Source organism: Peromyscus eremicus, chromosome 17 (assembly GCF_949786415.1).
Source record: "Peromyscus eremicus chromosome 17, PerEre_H2_v1, whole genome shotgun sequence".
NCBI lineage: Eukaryota > Metazoa > Chordata > Mammalia > Rodentia > Cricetidae > Peromyscus > Peromyscus eremicus.
Window position 1 is genome coordinate 47,316,381 of NC_081433.1, and position 16,631 is coordinate 47,333,011.

Here is a 16,631-nt window from a genome sequence, read left to right on the forward strand (position 1 = left end):
ATATATTAACAACCAAGACTGTCTGAAGATTGCCTTAATGTCAAAAACACACTTCTGTGACTTTCTCACATTTGATTTACTTTAAATTCCTATAAAGAAAACTTCTAACTAGAAAATATTTTTCTGCTGAGAGATAATTTTTGAAAAGGAAAAACACAGTTCATGTGCCACAGCGCTCCAGAACTGCCAACAATTTGTGTTGGGCATCCTCACATTGCTCAGATGCGACTAACTTTGTCACAATTCATTAGCAACAAGGGCAACAGAGATAATGGTGTATGTTTGCCAAGACTTTTGATAATTTGCAATTCATTTGGATCCAGTGACTGTGCTCAATGGATGGTGGCAGGACAGATGCTTGCCACTTCCAAAGCTGGCCCTTGAAAATACATTTCCCCATTCTCTCTCACTGCTGTTCTTCTATTGTTGACATAGGATGACGCTAAATTCACAAAGGATGGAGCCATACCATATGAAGAGCCTTATTCCCATATTCAGCGCTTGAGTAAGAGCTACCTACCACAGATGCGTGCCAAGAACATGTAGGTAAGGAACACTGTTTGAATGACAAATAACATTTTAAAAATACACTAATCCGTTGAGAATGACAGTTTGCTTGTTTGATTAGAGTAGCTATTAGATTAAATGCTTTTTACAACAAAAGAAATTGTCTTAAAACAATGGGCCAAAACAGCCAACACGACTGATTTGGGAGTGACTCAGCTGGGTTGAAATTTTCATGCCACTTGAGGAGGATACAGTCTGTGGAGGATTGTACTTGCCATAAAAGCCTCCATTTGCAAGTTCATCTACAAGGCTGCTGGCTGTAGTGTTCTATTTCTCACCAAGAGGACACCATCCTAGATGGTGCTGCTGATGACATGAAGCTTGTTGCATCAGAGTGATTGAAGTGAGAAAGGGGAAGGGAGAGAGAAAAGTACATAGACAGCCAGGTTTAAGCTCTCATATTTTAATTTCACCTGAAAAATGCTGCTGTGGGATGGTCTGTATGTCAAATGTGTTGCTGATTGGTCAATAAATAAATCACTGATTGGCCAGTGGCCAGGCAGGAAGTATAGGCGGGACTAACAGAGAGGAGAATTGAGAGAACAGGAAGATTGGTGAGAGAGACACTGCCAGCCGCCGCCATGACAAACAGCATGTGAAGATCCCGGTAAGCCACAAACCACAAGCCAAGGTATAGATTAATAGAAATGGATTAATTTAAGCTGTAAGAACAGTTAGCAAGAAGCCTGCCACGGCCATACAGTTTGTAAGCAATTTAAGTCTCTGTGTTTACTTAGTTGGGTCTGAGTGGCTGGGGGACTGGCAGGTGAGAGAGATTTGGCCTGACCGTGGGCCAGGAAGGAAAACTCTAGCTACAAAATGCTACATTACAATTTCTGCTATACACTACTAGGCACAAGGACCAGTTCTGATATAAGGTAGGAGAACACTGTACTAGGGTTTGAATTACAGAAGGCAAGAATTGTTGGGAATCATTTACTGTGGCTAGGTCATTCATTGATAGTAAATATTCAAAGTAGTATAATGAGTAATATTAACAAATGTAAAACAATGATTAAAATACTATAGAACAAAATAATTTACCTTTTTAATAACATAATTCTTTGTTGATTATTTGGTAATTTCACATCATACACTCCAATCCCACTTACCTCCCAGTCCCTCCATATCTTCCCCTCAATCCTGCAGCATTCCCCTCCCCCCAAAAACCCTCCAAAAATTAATTTGGCAGTGTGATCAGGATCTCTCCCTGGTGTATGAGCTGGCTTTCTGGTTCCCATTACCTATAGTCGGACACCTTGCTCACCCTTGAGGCAGGGGGGAGGGGCTGGGTCTTGCCTCAACTGAATATACCAGGCTTTGCTGCTCCCCACAATGAGAGAATTTACCCTTTTGGATGAGGGGATGAGGGGTGGGTGGGTGAGGGGTTAGGTGGCGATGGAGGAGCAGTAGGAGGGATGAGAGGGGGAATCTGTGGTTGGTATGTAAAATGAATAAATTTTTTAATTAAAAAGAAGAACAAAACAAAACAAACAAACAAAAAGCCACCTCGCTCCTCTATCTTTCCCTCCTCTCCAACACATCTTTGTTAGTTCTAGTGGCATTGGGAGCTGCGGTGCAGTATACCTTTTTGTCCAATCCCCCACCCACAAATGTTCATTGCAAGCAGTCATGGGTCTGGTTCAAGGCCTCTGTCCTCTGTCACACCATCATCATTGGACCCTCATCGAAACTCCTCTTAGATATCCTGCTTTTGCCCCACGTCACGGAAATATTGAAGCAATCTTTCCGTGGGACTGGTCCCTTCACACACACCAGCCTGTCACAGATCAGGCAGGTGTTAGGCTGGGCCAACCCAAGGCCTTGGATGTGGGCCTGGGTGGTAGTTCACTGGTCAGTCTGAGCCTCTGTGATCAAATAGTCTGTCACGTTTTGTCACATTTTTCTTACTCTGTTGTTAGAAAAATTGGTGTACTAAAGCCTAATTTAAATCAAGCTTAAAATGCGACTATTTTGAGGGAATTTGTGAAGTTAATCAGAATTGCAAAACATCAGATTTAGCTAATATTTGTTGTCTCTGACTAAGTATTTTTGCAAACAATTTGGCATGCAGATAGTATTTTCAGGTCAGCAGACCTCTGATTACAATGCTTGCATATCTATTTTCAGGGAATAGGGAGAAACAGTCTAGGTCCTCTGTTCCCTCTCATTTCTCTAGGTATATCTGGGGATTTCTAAAATAGACCAAGCTAGGCAGTCTTATTTTTACATCCTAACATAGAAACCACAATCCATTGCAGAGGTAAGACCCACTCCATTACTTTCACCACCACTTAAATAACTGTTTCTTTGGAAATAGCCACTGTGTACTGCACCCAAAGAACAGTTTGGAGGTGTGTTTGGAAATCCTGGATGTCTTTTTGACTGCATTTGGAATCAATGAAAACACAAGTAGCAGGGGTACACTTGTGGGGAATTATCTTGATCAAATTATTTGAAGCAGGAAGACCCACCCTAAATGTGTGTATCACCTTCTGGTGGCAAACCAGATAAGAGGACATAAAGAATGTTGGCATTTGTCTGTTCACCGTCATGCTTGCTGGCAAGTTCATTGATCCAGTTGCTGTGACATCCTTTCACCAATATTACAACTGACTTCTTTGGGATTCCAACATAGATGGACACCAGTAACTCCTCGGAAAACCTCCAGACCAGACTGAAACTGCTGTGGCATCATGCTTTGTGGAATGAACAACTACTAGATTCTTGGCTTCTCCACTATGAGACCACCTTTGTTAAAGGGCTGGAATCTCAACCTATATAATCCAATCTGATAAATCACACACACACACACACACACACACACACACACACACACACACACTGTATGAAAATATGGGAAGAAAAGAATAATTCTCAGATATACATGCTTCTCATCTTCCAAAATTTTTGCTGAGCTCCAAAGCAGCTTTGGCCTGGCTTCCAGTGTCAACCATTTTTTAGAATCATGCACAGTGCAGAAACTTTAAAAAGTCTTATTTATGTTCTACATAACATACTTTGGATATAAACTTCATCACTTAACATTTTACTTAACAAGTAGTTATAAAGTTTAGTCCTGGGGGGCTATTCAGAGTTGTAATTTCTTAGACATATGTACACTATACTCTACCATCCGTCCCCACAGCCTACTTCTGGAGACTTGGTGTAGAAGGCAATTCGCTTCTGCAAACTTTTTGGGTAGTCACAGTGATCACTTGGTAAATTTTTCACCCTCCTGTGTCCTACGTCTTTGTTGGCATTATTTAGTCTACCTTTAATGGAATCTCCTAGGTGTGAGAGGGCCCCCAGACTAGCAACCTCTATATGTTTACTCCTTCTTAGGTTTTGGAAATGAAGTAGGTTATCTTTTAAAATCACAGTTCATAGTAAGTTCTCACTTTCAATTTTCTTCCTTTGCCCTAATATACATGGATTTGTGAACTTTGACAAAAAAGAATACATTTTAGATTCTAACAATTGTATATGGAATTTTCACAAACAGTATTCTTTCGTGAAACTTACCCAATTGATAGTTAACACCTTCGTTTCTCCTTCATTTTACGAAATAGTTCATTTTTTCTCCAAGCTCTCCCTGACTTTATTATTTAGCATGGATTTTATGTTTCCCTTCGCTTGTTTTACTTTTCTTCTTCAGAGAGTTATCATACCACCTGCTCCTTTTAAGCCTGTGGGCTTTCTATCTCCGCTTCTGAACATAAGCTTCAAGAAGACAGTTTTGTTTTTTTCCCCCCTGAAAGTTTTTCAGTACTGAACCACAGAGCCCAGAAACCAACTGGTACATGGTAGGCATCTAACACGCATGTGCTGAAAAGATGTGTGAACACTACATATTTGAGAGTTTGTCATTTCATAGCACACTGTGTGTCCCAGAGATGTTGCCAGTGAACTAAGATGTACTTGTTAGCTAGGAGGGACAGTGGAGTTCACGGCTGCAAAAAGCACTTTCAGTTTATGACAGGGTGCCTTGCGTTTCTCCTCAATATGTCCCATGACGAAGATTTGAATGCACTGAGGATGTCTGCGGCCATCGCCATTCACTTTCAAATCTCTACTCTTCCACAGCACAAGGGAGAGGCACTCTTACTGAAAATCAGTGGGAAAATCAGTCACAATTATCATTCCCCAAGGACAAATAAATGGCTCATTTGGAGTTTATTTGGAAGGCCAAAAGCAGATTGCAACTGCATACTAATGCAGTGGCTGCATTACCAACTTCCTCTAATATTTATAAACTACTCAAACAGCATTAGTGGTTTATGACATCACCAATACAAACTGATTTAATTTTGCTTTTTTTTCCTTTAGCAGTCGTGTATCATTTTCCATAATAAGAGCTCACCCCAGAGTGCTTATATAAATCTTCACCATTTTTTAAACTACATTAAAAGCCCTTTGCTCCTAATGTAACCACTTCATCAGCAGATATACATTCATGTTTGCTGAGTAAACATCTTCATACTCACATATTAAAGATGAATAATTAAATTTCACAAAAAAAATCGAAATAGCTTTTCCTTTTAAGACAGCATAGCTCATTTAATCAGGAATCATTTTTGTAATTTGCTCAATCTGTGACCTTTCATATCTCAGGGTCTTTTCAAACATAGCTCATTTGGTCTACAATGAAGAGCCAGTCTTTCATTTATTTGGCTCTGTAATAAATGTGATTCGTGTTGTTATATAACGATAAAGATATTTTATTTCCTGTCGACTTTCCTAGTGTAAGGAGTGGGAGGAAAAATCAATGTGTCACAACATCATAAAGCAACCTAGAGAATAAAGTGAGAAATAAAAGAGCCAATAAAAAAAACCAATACAATTAACTGATAGTGTTTGAGTTTACACACATACTATAATAAATTTAAAATGCAGATGTGTTTTTATGCTTTGCTTTTGGGGTAGGTTTTCATGAGATATCTTTGGGATTCCCTAAACCAGTAAAGTTACATTTTAAATCCCTTCTTGTTAGGGAATGGCTTTGCAGAATAAATTTTGAGCACAAGACACCATTACTCAAATATTTGTAGCAGTTATCTAATTAGTAATTTCCATTGTCTATAAATACTGATGCTGCAAACTGACTGTTGTAACAGTTACCTCCTACAGAGGCCAATGATATCTTAAGAGATATTTTTAGGAGTGATATCCCACAATATGTGCTTGTTTTGTTTTCTAAATTTATTTCTACTCAGATGCTGAAGTAAAAATAAAATTGCATCACAAAATTGGAGGCATTGCTTGAAAAAAACATGGATACGTATAACACTTATGATGTATATCTACAAAAGTAGATAGGATTTAAGATTTTATGCTATACATCAACAACTAAAATTAATGTGGTTGATAGGAAAATTACATAATATAAATTACTATAACTTCTCTCTTAACATAATAATAAATAATAATTACAAAGGGATTACTATTTTAAAGAAGAGTTTCTCCTTAGTTTCTATTGAATTTAGATAAATTTTATCTGATTTAAAAACTTACTATGAATTTATTTGTTTTTGAGGACTGAAGATTTATGTTTCTGCGTATTATAGAATATTTATGGTAATACTTAAAAGTATAAAATCCAGAAATTTTTATCAACTCACACTTAAAACTTATCAATTGAAGAATTCATGAATTTTTTTCTTATACATGTTTTATAGGGTATGGATATGTGTTAATCAAGATAGTGCATAAAACCTATCTAGTACTGTGTGCAGGCCACAGTAGATGCTCAACAAAGTTAAAATTACTTCTTTTAGTTAAACCTTTATCAGATAAATTGTTAGTATTCAATGCCACCTTGATTTATCGGATTAAGGACAGTGATAACTGTAAGTGTAGCTGCTGCGTATAACAAGCAAATACATTAATGGACTTGCTATATCTAAAATAGATAGCACTTGTTTTCACTTTTAAATCCTGACATCAGAAAATATATATGGAAATATGAAGCATACTGTCAAATAGAAAGTTTCTGGTTTGTATTCTACGGATTTCTTTCTTCACTAAGATTTTGTTGCTATTGTTGTACAGTTTGAGAGATATTAAATTTTGGTGTCCTGTTTATGAAAATTCAGAATTGCTGTCATGTGGTTGTGTGTTCATTTGAATAATATAAAAACATTGCATAGGTGATGTGGAGTTAGATATGTGGAGTTATAAAATCCACAATGTCTGTCTCCTATATGATGCAAACATCATGGATGCACTTCTGGGACAGCAATTAGACATTTGAATGTGCAGTCTAAGAATAAATTGTGATTACTGTATAATGTAGTTTTAAGCTGATAATGAGGACCCTATAAAGTCTATCTTTGAATTTTGAGTGTCTGTTGATTTTTCGGTTCCTGGTAACAGTTCTAACAACTGTTTGATAATCCATGTTATTCATTTGAGATATCACATGCAGGTTAGCTACTCTCAAATTTTCTTCGAGCCTGAAACACATTAATTCTTTGAAAAGATTTTCTGGAAAATTTAGGTGATAATTGCATAGTTTAATGGCATTTATCATAGCTTTATTTTCCAAATGGTAGTTTCTTTTCAAGTAGACAGATCGGGGTTTTAAATATTCTTGCTCTTCACTAAACATTTTAGGGCTGAATCTCTACAACATCTTCCCTTGGCTAATAATCCATTACTTTAGTTCAATAAATAATTAACACTCACCTCAAACAGTTTATGGTTTCTGGTTTATCAATTCCCCCTCCCAATCTAGAAAATATCATAAGCAAAACAGAGAAGGGCAGCATTGAATTGTTTTCACTTGAATACACAATTTATTTTAACATATTAGCATTTGTGAATCACACAGACAAAAACATAAAGTTGGCTACTCACACACATGTCAATGCATTTTAAAATTGGTTATTACTAAATTTGGCACCTACATCCCAAACACAGGCCTTTTCAATCCTCAGAATTCTTTCTCTGCTGTGTTTTATCTGCATAGGTTCAGGTATAGATAGAGAAGTATTAGATGAAGTCTGCATCTTTCCTGTCTATAAAGGTTCTGCACAGAGAAGCCAAATGCAAGTGCTTGAAACAATCAGATCATAGATTTTGCTTTTGTATAATATATTTCTACTACTCATATGTACAATATTTTATGATATAGCTTCAAGTTCATGGATCGGTAAAGATAAAGGATGACAAGAAACATTCCCAAGGAGGCACTTTACTTGAATCCCCAAACAGCATGACAAAAATAAGAAAAATAAATAAATAAAACCAGCTGCTGCTCCTATTCACATAGTAACAATGAGAACTCGAGGTTTCTAATAGATGCCTGTATGTTTTTCTGTTTAAATAATGCTTTCAAAAATATTTAGCAAAACAATATATTATCAAATTGTTGCTTTTAAAATAAAAAACTTGTATCTGTACTCAACGCAGTAATTTTGAAGAAATAAATCACACACTAAGGCTACCTGCTGCTTGTAAATTACAGGCTAGCAGAGCTATTGCATAGAATTAGCTAAACATTCAATCTATTTTCTCCTTAATGATGCTAATTCCACATAAAATAAATGCAGTCTGTGTTTTAATGGTGAATATGGTTCCTTTGGTGTCTTATAAAGTGAAATAAAATCATTCTGCCTGAAAAGTCAATGGACTTTGTGTTTGAAACATCAGATATAGTAAATATTCATGTAATGTTTTGGGCAAATATAATACAAAAGTAAATTTGTTATATAAACATTGATCATTTTTTTCCAATATGAGAGTTCAATTATCTTACAGAATTATTCAAATAGGTTCTAAACAAATCAAAACATAGAAGCATTGATATATAAACCCCCGGAAAGAAATGTTACACATAGTAGACATAACTATAGGTTTTGTCATAGAATCTGTCACATGCCTGAATAATTTTGCATTTTCATGAATTTTTTATTACTTGGTTGAGCTCACTTTATCGCTTTGATTTTTGAATAGATACTTCCCAGCCCTACCATGTTCCCAAGCATTAGTCATCACTGATGTCAATCACGTGGTTTCCTTTTCATAGTCTAAGCAGCTTGATCTGGTGAAGTTAATACTGTGATATAAGACAAATGACCATAAACATGAAAAGCAAAAGGTTAACGAGCATTGGAATAATGGGAAACCACAGTTAGGAAGAGCAGAAACTAATTTATGTGAATTGCAGATGACCCCGAATGTTCTTGGAAGCCCAATAAACTTTGCAGCAATGGACCTTCAACAATAAAAATTTAAGTGAATAAATAAAATTCATATCAAGCAATTTAAAATTAGTTATTACAAGGAATGTAGCCAGACAGAGTGGCTCACACCTGTACTAATAGTAATCAGGAAGCTAAGGCAGGAGGATTATCTTGAGTTCTGAATTGTCTAGGACATAGTCAAGTTTAAGTCAATCTGAACTATAGAATGAGAACCTTTCTCAAAAAGTGAAAACCAAAACTCAAGCAAACCACAATACAAGAGCTAATAACCAATAGACAACAATTATCAATATCCATCCATTGAAGACATGTATCATGATAAACTAGATATATGTCTACTTATGTGTAGACAGAAAATTATTCAATATTGACTTTTCATTAATTATTGAAAATGTAAAATTTCCTTTTATCTTTGAGAAGTCAGATAAACACTCTTTCCTTTATCTAAAATTGGAAAACTTATTTGTGTCTTGCTGCAGGTAGAGGACCCACAGTCAGAAAGCAAATACCACTATTCTGCCAAGCCACTAATGAGTTGCAAAAATTTGGGTAATTTTTTTCCAATTTTGTCTTGGCTTCACTCAATAAATCTTCTAGCATATGAGTTATAATTTTGAAAACAGAAAAAATGAAAAAAATATACTCAGGGCTCTAAAGGAAAAATTATTATCCTATTTTTTTGTAGTTTTTTTCTTCCTGATGACTGTTGTTGGATGTGTGTGTGTGTGTGTGTGTGTGTACACCCATGTTTGCAATGGACTATGGTCTTTACTTCCTAGAATGAAGAATAAAATGAATCCCATCATTTCTACACAACTTTATCTGTTTTGTAGTCTTCATACATATGTTTTTGCTTTTACAACTTTTCACTGAAATTTATTTCTTACTTAATCTTTTTACCTCTTTAAAATATGTAATCCTTCTTCAGTACTTTTCTAAAATTTAATCTTGTTAACACATAATCTATAAAATTTCTAGTGATTAGCCTACATTTAAACTTTACATCTCTATTTTTAATGATTTCTCTACTGGAGAAGAAACTGAAATGCTTTGGGGATCATTAGAGTTAAATTCAGTTTTGTTGGTGGCATGGTAACATGAAAGCCAACAACATCAATGTAGAAAGTATAGCTGTAAGGTTACAGAGTAGAAGGAACTGTAGCTTGTTATTTATAGACAAAATACAATCCATATGTGAGGCAGAAAGATTCTTCATGAAGGCATTACTAAAAACATTGGTGATGTACTGACCTCTTACAGAATATAGAAAAATCTACATCATGAAACTCTGTACTAGGATACGCAGAGAGAGAGAACTTTCTCATCATTTAAAAAAATAAAAAAAATTAAGAAATTGCTTGGTAGTTTGGAGTACGCTGAAAGTGAAAGCATAATTAGGGTTATGAAAATGGCATGAAGTCCATGTAGCACCAGAGTTCTGAGCTGAACTAGCTACTGTATACAGTCTAGCTGTGTGGAGGTGGGGAGCTATTTCAAAATTCAAAGTTTAGATGTCAGCATTGAATTAAGTTTGAAAAGCCTGTCTCTCTCTATTCAAGGATGCTTAATGGCATGGAGGCGCCTGGGCCTACCAACCTGTGTCTGCTTAGGTGTTAGGCTGCAACATCCTTCAGTAGAATCACTTTCAGTTATAGGTGGGAGGCACACATAAATGCACATGCACACATACACACACACACACATACACACACAAACACACATACACACACACACTTCCACACGTCTTCAGAGACACATATATGTCATGGAATCCATTTGCATGGTGGGATGTCAAAATTCAATTGTCAAGAATGGCCTCTCAACTAAAAGTGCCCCTTGTTAAACTAGGTTTCCAGGGCACACCTGGCATAGTGAAGCCGACACTAAGCCTGACAGGAAGACTTTCCAAATCATTTTATTTTGCTCTAAAAAATGTCTTTGTGTTCTTTCTAAAAAAATTGCCAAAACCTAAATCAAGCACCATTTTCTTGGTAATTATATGTTGAAGGATGCAATCATTGCAGCTTCAGAAACCAAGAGACCAGCAGCCCAGCACTGGGCATGTTCCCACGGTTGCTTTTGTTAATGTACTAATGAGCCATTGTCACAATGGAGCCAACCTGGCATTAGCACTTACAATGAATTTACTGCAAGAACACTGCTGTTTGTAATTAGCTCTTCATTACACAATCAGGCTGATTTAGAGAAACTCTCATATGATTTGCTCAGCAAATGAAGCAATATAATTACACTTCAGTTGAAATCAACAAATTAGACTGCTGTTTGCAATTGGCTATATTATGTACTATTAGTGCCTGGGCAATCGCAGGCCTGTTACTTCCTTTAACACTTAAGTAAAGTAAGTCTAATTAAAACACTGAAAGTCTCTGTATACACAGGAACAGCTACATAATAGTCACATTTTTATAATTAAAGAGGGAAGCCAAGATTTATGGTCAGAATATTTTATATTAAGCACCAAGTTCTTGGGGTAGACATCCAAAGCAAAAACATAACCCCAAGGAATGAAAGAGTAAAATTTCTTTTGAGCCAAATCATTTTCTAGCCTGGGTACAGGGAATTGAATAAGACTCAAATTAGGTTAAAGCAGATTAATGAGCTATCCTTCAATGTATGTCATTCCCAGCACTCAATCCGCAGTCTCTGTCAGCTGTTAGGATGGCTGCTGTTAGTTCTTTCTGCTCTGAGTGTTTGACAGTTGAGCACTTTGCACACTGGCCTCAATAATCACAAGGAGGGGCAGCTTGTAGGAGAGTCCAAGAAGGACTGCCGGATTTAGCAAACAAAATTCACCACGCTGCATTAAATGTAAGTACCTTGCTTCAAGCTAACAACCGTATATATTCCTTTGAGTAAGTCAGAGGGTATACATGAGGTACAGACAATTTCCAAAAGATTAACCTTCTAAAAATGAATGGGTGAATCAACTGGCATGGATGAGGAAGAATGTGAAGCTCCAACAATACAATTTTGTTTTCTCTTTCCTAAGAAGGCATTTAACACAGGATTTTACACATGCTAATCAAGTGCTTTACCAATGAGCTACATGCATCCAAGAGCCCCAATCCCATTTGTTTCACTTTTTGTTTGTTTATTTTTTTTAGACAATCTCTTGATAAATTATCTATACTGACCTAGAAGCTACAGCTCTCCTGCCTCATATCCCCTCTAATTGTACATTTCTTTACTTCAGGAATTATGTTACTTCATTTTTTAAACTTCAGATGGTTGGCATTTAAGAAGACTATCAACAACAATTCTTGAATTGAACTGCAATTATTGTAACAGATGGATTTGGAGTTTTCTGTGATTAAAGAACTATTGCTTTAGAAAACCAAATGCAGTCTCTTCCTTCTACAACTGCGTGAAACTTTTAAGGTTAGAATGAGCATGAGTATTCATGTGATTGTATCTGACCTCACTTAGTAGATTGTATTCTCCTAAGGGATGGAGTACTGTGCACAATCATGAGATGCTGCCTGTAGAGTTTACTGGATGTATTACACTCAACACATGATTTTTTTGGCTAGGCAATAAGCCAAGGCTTTTATCTTCTTGCCTAGTCTTGAATTAACTGTTTAACTGTTCATTGAAGTGATGAAATATCCCTTAAGTGTGTGCATCTATGATGAATATGTGAATATGTGTGTGTGTGTGTGTGTGTGTGTGTGTATGCATAGGAGCACACATGGATATTGTGGATGTTGGAAGATAACTTTGAGTGTCCATCTTCACCTTACATTTTGAGGCGAGATCTCTTTTGTTGTTGGCCATGCCGTGGAATACTCCAGGCCACCTGGCCAGCAAGCTTCCAGGGACTCCTGTGTCTGCTTCCATTTTTGTAGAAGCACTGAGATGGCACATTTCGTGTAGTAATTCCCTTTGAATTGAAATACTCTCTCCTGACGGGAGAAAAAATGCTTAGGAAACTCCAGAAGTAGATACATCTGACAAGTTTAGGGAGTTTACAAGATTCCCGGGGCCCCTTACCAAGTTAGAGAAGCAGAAAACAAGTGGAGAGAGAAAATTCTCTGAACTGTGTAGCTCTTACCTGTTGAACTATGTAACTAGTCAGAGCGCTCTGGGATGCAGCTTTTGTGAGTCCTCACCCATGCAAGAGGGGCTTTCTGGTGGTGCAACTGCCTTTGAGTCATCCATGCTTATGGAGTACACCAGCTATCCTCCTGAGAATCACTTCAAAAAACATTGTTTCATCAAATTGGACTTAGGTCAACTTGTTTACTTGATCTGTCGTAGGTGCCCTATCTGGGGTAAATAGATATTTGTTTCTGTCTCCTCTGGGAAAGATGACAGTACACCATCATTCCCAGCTCTTATATTGGTTCTGACTATTGGTAGTCAGGTCCTTACACTTAAGTGATGTGGTTGTTTGAATAAGGATGGTCCACATAGGCTTATAGATCTGAATGCTTTATCCCTGGTTGGTGGATTAGGTATGGCATTATTGGAAGGAGTATATGAATGGGGTTGGGCTTTGAAGTTTCAAAAGCCCACACCATTATGAGTTAGTTCCCTCTGCCCTGTGACTGTGGATTGAGATGTAAGTGCTCAGCTGTTGACCCAGTGCCGGGCGTGTCTGCCTATGGCCATAGTCTCCACCAAAGCGATCACAAACTCTTACCATCTGGAACTGTGAACCCCATTAACTTTTTTCTTTTATAATTTGCCTTAGTTGTAGCGTCTTATTACAGTGACTGAAAGGTAACTAAAACAGAGGGCAAGCTGTTTACCCATCGAGCCATATGATGAACTCCAAGATATGATTCTTTGAACATATTCCATGAGTTCTCTTTAGGGTAGATATTGTCAAGTCCAGTTGTGTTCTATTTCCTTCTATATTTCATCTAGATATCCTATATATTCTCAGCTGTACTAACTGAAGAAGATTAGTGGTACATGGCGCCTTCAGTCTCAGAGTAATCTATGTGTATGTTGTGCTGGGACAACAAAATACCATGCTACTATCCCCTTTGCTTGAGTTGATGAAGAAGCCTAAGCTTACCCTAGGGCCTCTTTGCTTTATGATGTGTTGTTGACTGATCAGACTGGGAATGGAACAATGCCATACGTATCAGATGCCAACCACATCGGATATTGGCTTCGTGATTTCAATTTCTGTGAGTAGAATACTCTTTCCTTGTATAAATTATTTGAAAATGTGGAATAATGGAGATCACAATAGCACTACTGTCTAGAGAGTTAATTCCAGAAAACAAATACACTGCTTTAAATATTAAAGAACTAAGGCACAGCAACCGTAAACTGAAATCTTTGTATAACCCATCATTCTAAAGTTATCCATTTTTTTTGTACAGTGAAAACAATATGCTATAAGTTTGCCCTTGTTACCACCCATTTCTTATTTTATATCACTCTTAATTTTACATTACTGTATTGAGTCAAATGGGTCAAGTAATTAATGCTCATGGATATGTTCCCTTTGTTTACTAAGTAATGCAATAATTAGTATTCTTTTCATTTTTTAAAAGTGGAAAATAAACTTTATGAAGACCAAAAGCTTAATCCTTTGAGACAGAAGTATAGGAGCATCTCTTAGTCTAGAAGCCAAACTTTCAGAAAGTCCTGCCACCTTTAATACAAATAAGTATGCAGAAATAAGTTAAAATGTTAGAATAAGAAACTGAGATCATTTGTATTCCTATAGCATTATGGAGAAGTGCTTTTTCACAATATAGTCAAGAGAAGTCTTTCCAGGGGCATGCTGTTCTTCAATGCAGTGGGTATTATAGTGAAGAAAGTGGGGAGCATTTTCAATTCTGGAGAATTGTATCTTTAAAAATTGTTTCCTCCAATTTTCCAACAATGGCAATAGACTGCATTCGGTTCAAAATTATGTTTTAAGCATATTTTGATAGTAGAAATTTTGTTACTGAGAGGTAGTAATGGTATTCAACTCATTGAGAGATTTCCCATGTTATCTTTTACAATGACAGGTTTATAAATCATTCCATAGAGATTGCTGAGCCCAAGAGTTAAACACAGATTCAATTTCAAGAGGATAGAAGAACTGTTTTAGAAACCACAGGGACAGCATCACAGTAGTAAGTATATCATATGAAATCAGCCACCAATAGGTAAGAGCCCAAATGATACCTTTGCTAAGAAATATTTCATGAGCCAGAAGTATCATTAAAAAGTACATTTAAAAAAAAGTTGTTTAAGAAGTATGATGAATAGAAATTTTAGTGTCTGAGCATTTTGGTTTTCCTTTAAGGCTATTTCTTTTATTTTTTGTGATAATAACATAATTATGACATTTCACCTTTCCTTCTCTCCCTCCACACCCTCCCATATATCTCTCCTTGCTCTCCTTTTCAAAAGGTGGTCTCTTTTTCATTAATTGCTGGACAATTAGAACATTAATAACAAGGACAACAAAAACAACAGAAATGCTAACATAGACGAGGGAAAGCCCAAGAGGCCTCACAGAGACCCTCAGCTGAGGAAGTGGGTATCAGCAAGTTTCTCCTGTCCCCTAAATCTTGCATAGATTTACTAGTATAAAACAGCTTTAAAATCCTTTTCACACGAGTTTCTTATCAAGTGAAAATTTCAGAAGGAAATCCCTTCCATATTTTGGAGGCCTGCTTCTAAATCATCTGTTTATAATTGCAATTTTTATTTCAATGCATTTAGGTATATGTGGTGTTGACCACATGGGCCATGGTCTTCATGCCGAGGTCAGAGGATGGCTTGTGAGAGCTGGTTTTCTTTTAGTGTGTAAGTCCTGGATGTTGAATTCGAGTTATCAGGCTCAGTAGAAAGTACTATTATCCACCGAGTCATTTCACCAGCCCAAAGGTGTGTTTCATCCCTACGATACAACTCCATGAATGCCCAAATGTGATGAAACCCGTTCCAGTGTGTCAGAAGAACATGTATGTACTGAAATCAGGTCATATGTTCATAGGAAGACAAGAAAAGTGGAAATACATTTCAGTACTATTTTTAAGAAGGGGAACTGAAGAAAAACGAGTGCCCATAATTTAAAAGTGCTTGCAGAAACCATGAAATCTCATGTGACTTATCCCAAGTACCCTCTTGTCTGTCTGCTCCCAACAAGCAGAAGAGTCTGCTTCGTTTTCATTCCCCTCTGTTTGCACCAGTTGCTTTTGTTTGCTGTTGTCTCAAGCATCATTCATTCATTTGTCCTTTTACATGTCATCCCACAAAAGCAACCACTCTCCTGAGAAATGTGGGTCTGTCACCCCTGGTGCCCAGAAATGCATAATCAAGGCCATTGGTCCTGTGACTATGTCTGGCAAACACGCTCCCTAAGAAGCCTGATCCTCACAGAAGCTTGTTCAGAAGTAAACCATCCTTTCTGGGGGCTCAGGAAGCCTACTTCCTCTATATCACTTCTGTATCATCACCCTCACACCTACCCACTCTTGCTTCCTTCCAGGGAATTCTCTTATCATCTCTTTCCTTTTGTTGATACTTCGTGTTTTAAACAGTCCACCTTGTAAGCCTGACATGGCCTTTAAGCAGTTGCCAGAAGGCCTGGGTTCTCACAACGTCTTTCTCCTCTGACCTCTCTGTCTATAGACTTTCCTCTGGGCTTTATTGTCTAACAATATAGATTTTAAGGTACCTCATAGTGTCTGGTTTTGCTCATCTGCAAGACAGTATTTCAGGGATAATGATGTATAGTCCCCCACTCATCATATAATGTTGCAAATCCATCACTTTATCAATATTTATTTTGATACTTTCCTGGTAGATCTCTGTTCATACTGATAAAATTATGCTAGCAGATCAATTTTATAAAATTAAAATGGATTGGAATTCATT

At 36.9% G+C, this 16,631-nt stretch overlaps 1 protein-coding gene across 1 annotated transcript in view; it reads right to left on the reverse strand.

The window, feature by feature from the left end:
- The window catches only part of Galntl6 (polypeptide N-acetylgalactosaminyltransferase like 6), a 767,544-nt gene that overhangs the window by 566,517 nt on the left and 184,396 nt on the right, over nt 1-16,631 (reverse strand). The gene's annotated exons all lie outside the window — the stretch shown is intronic.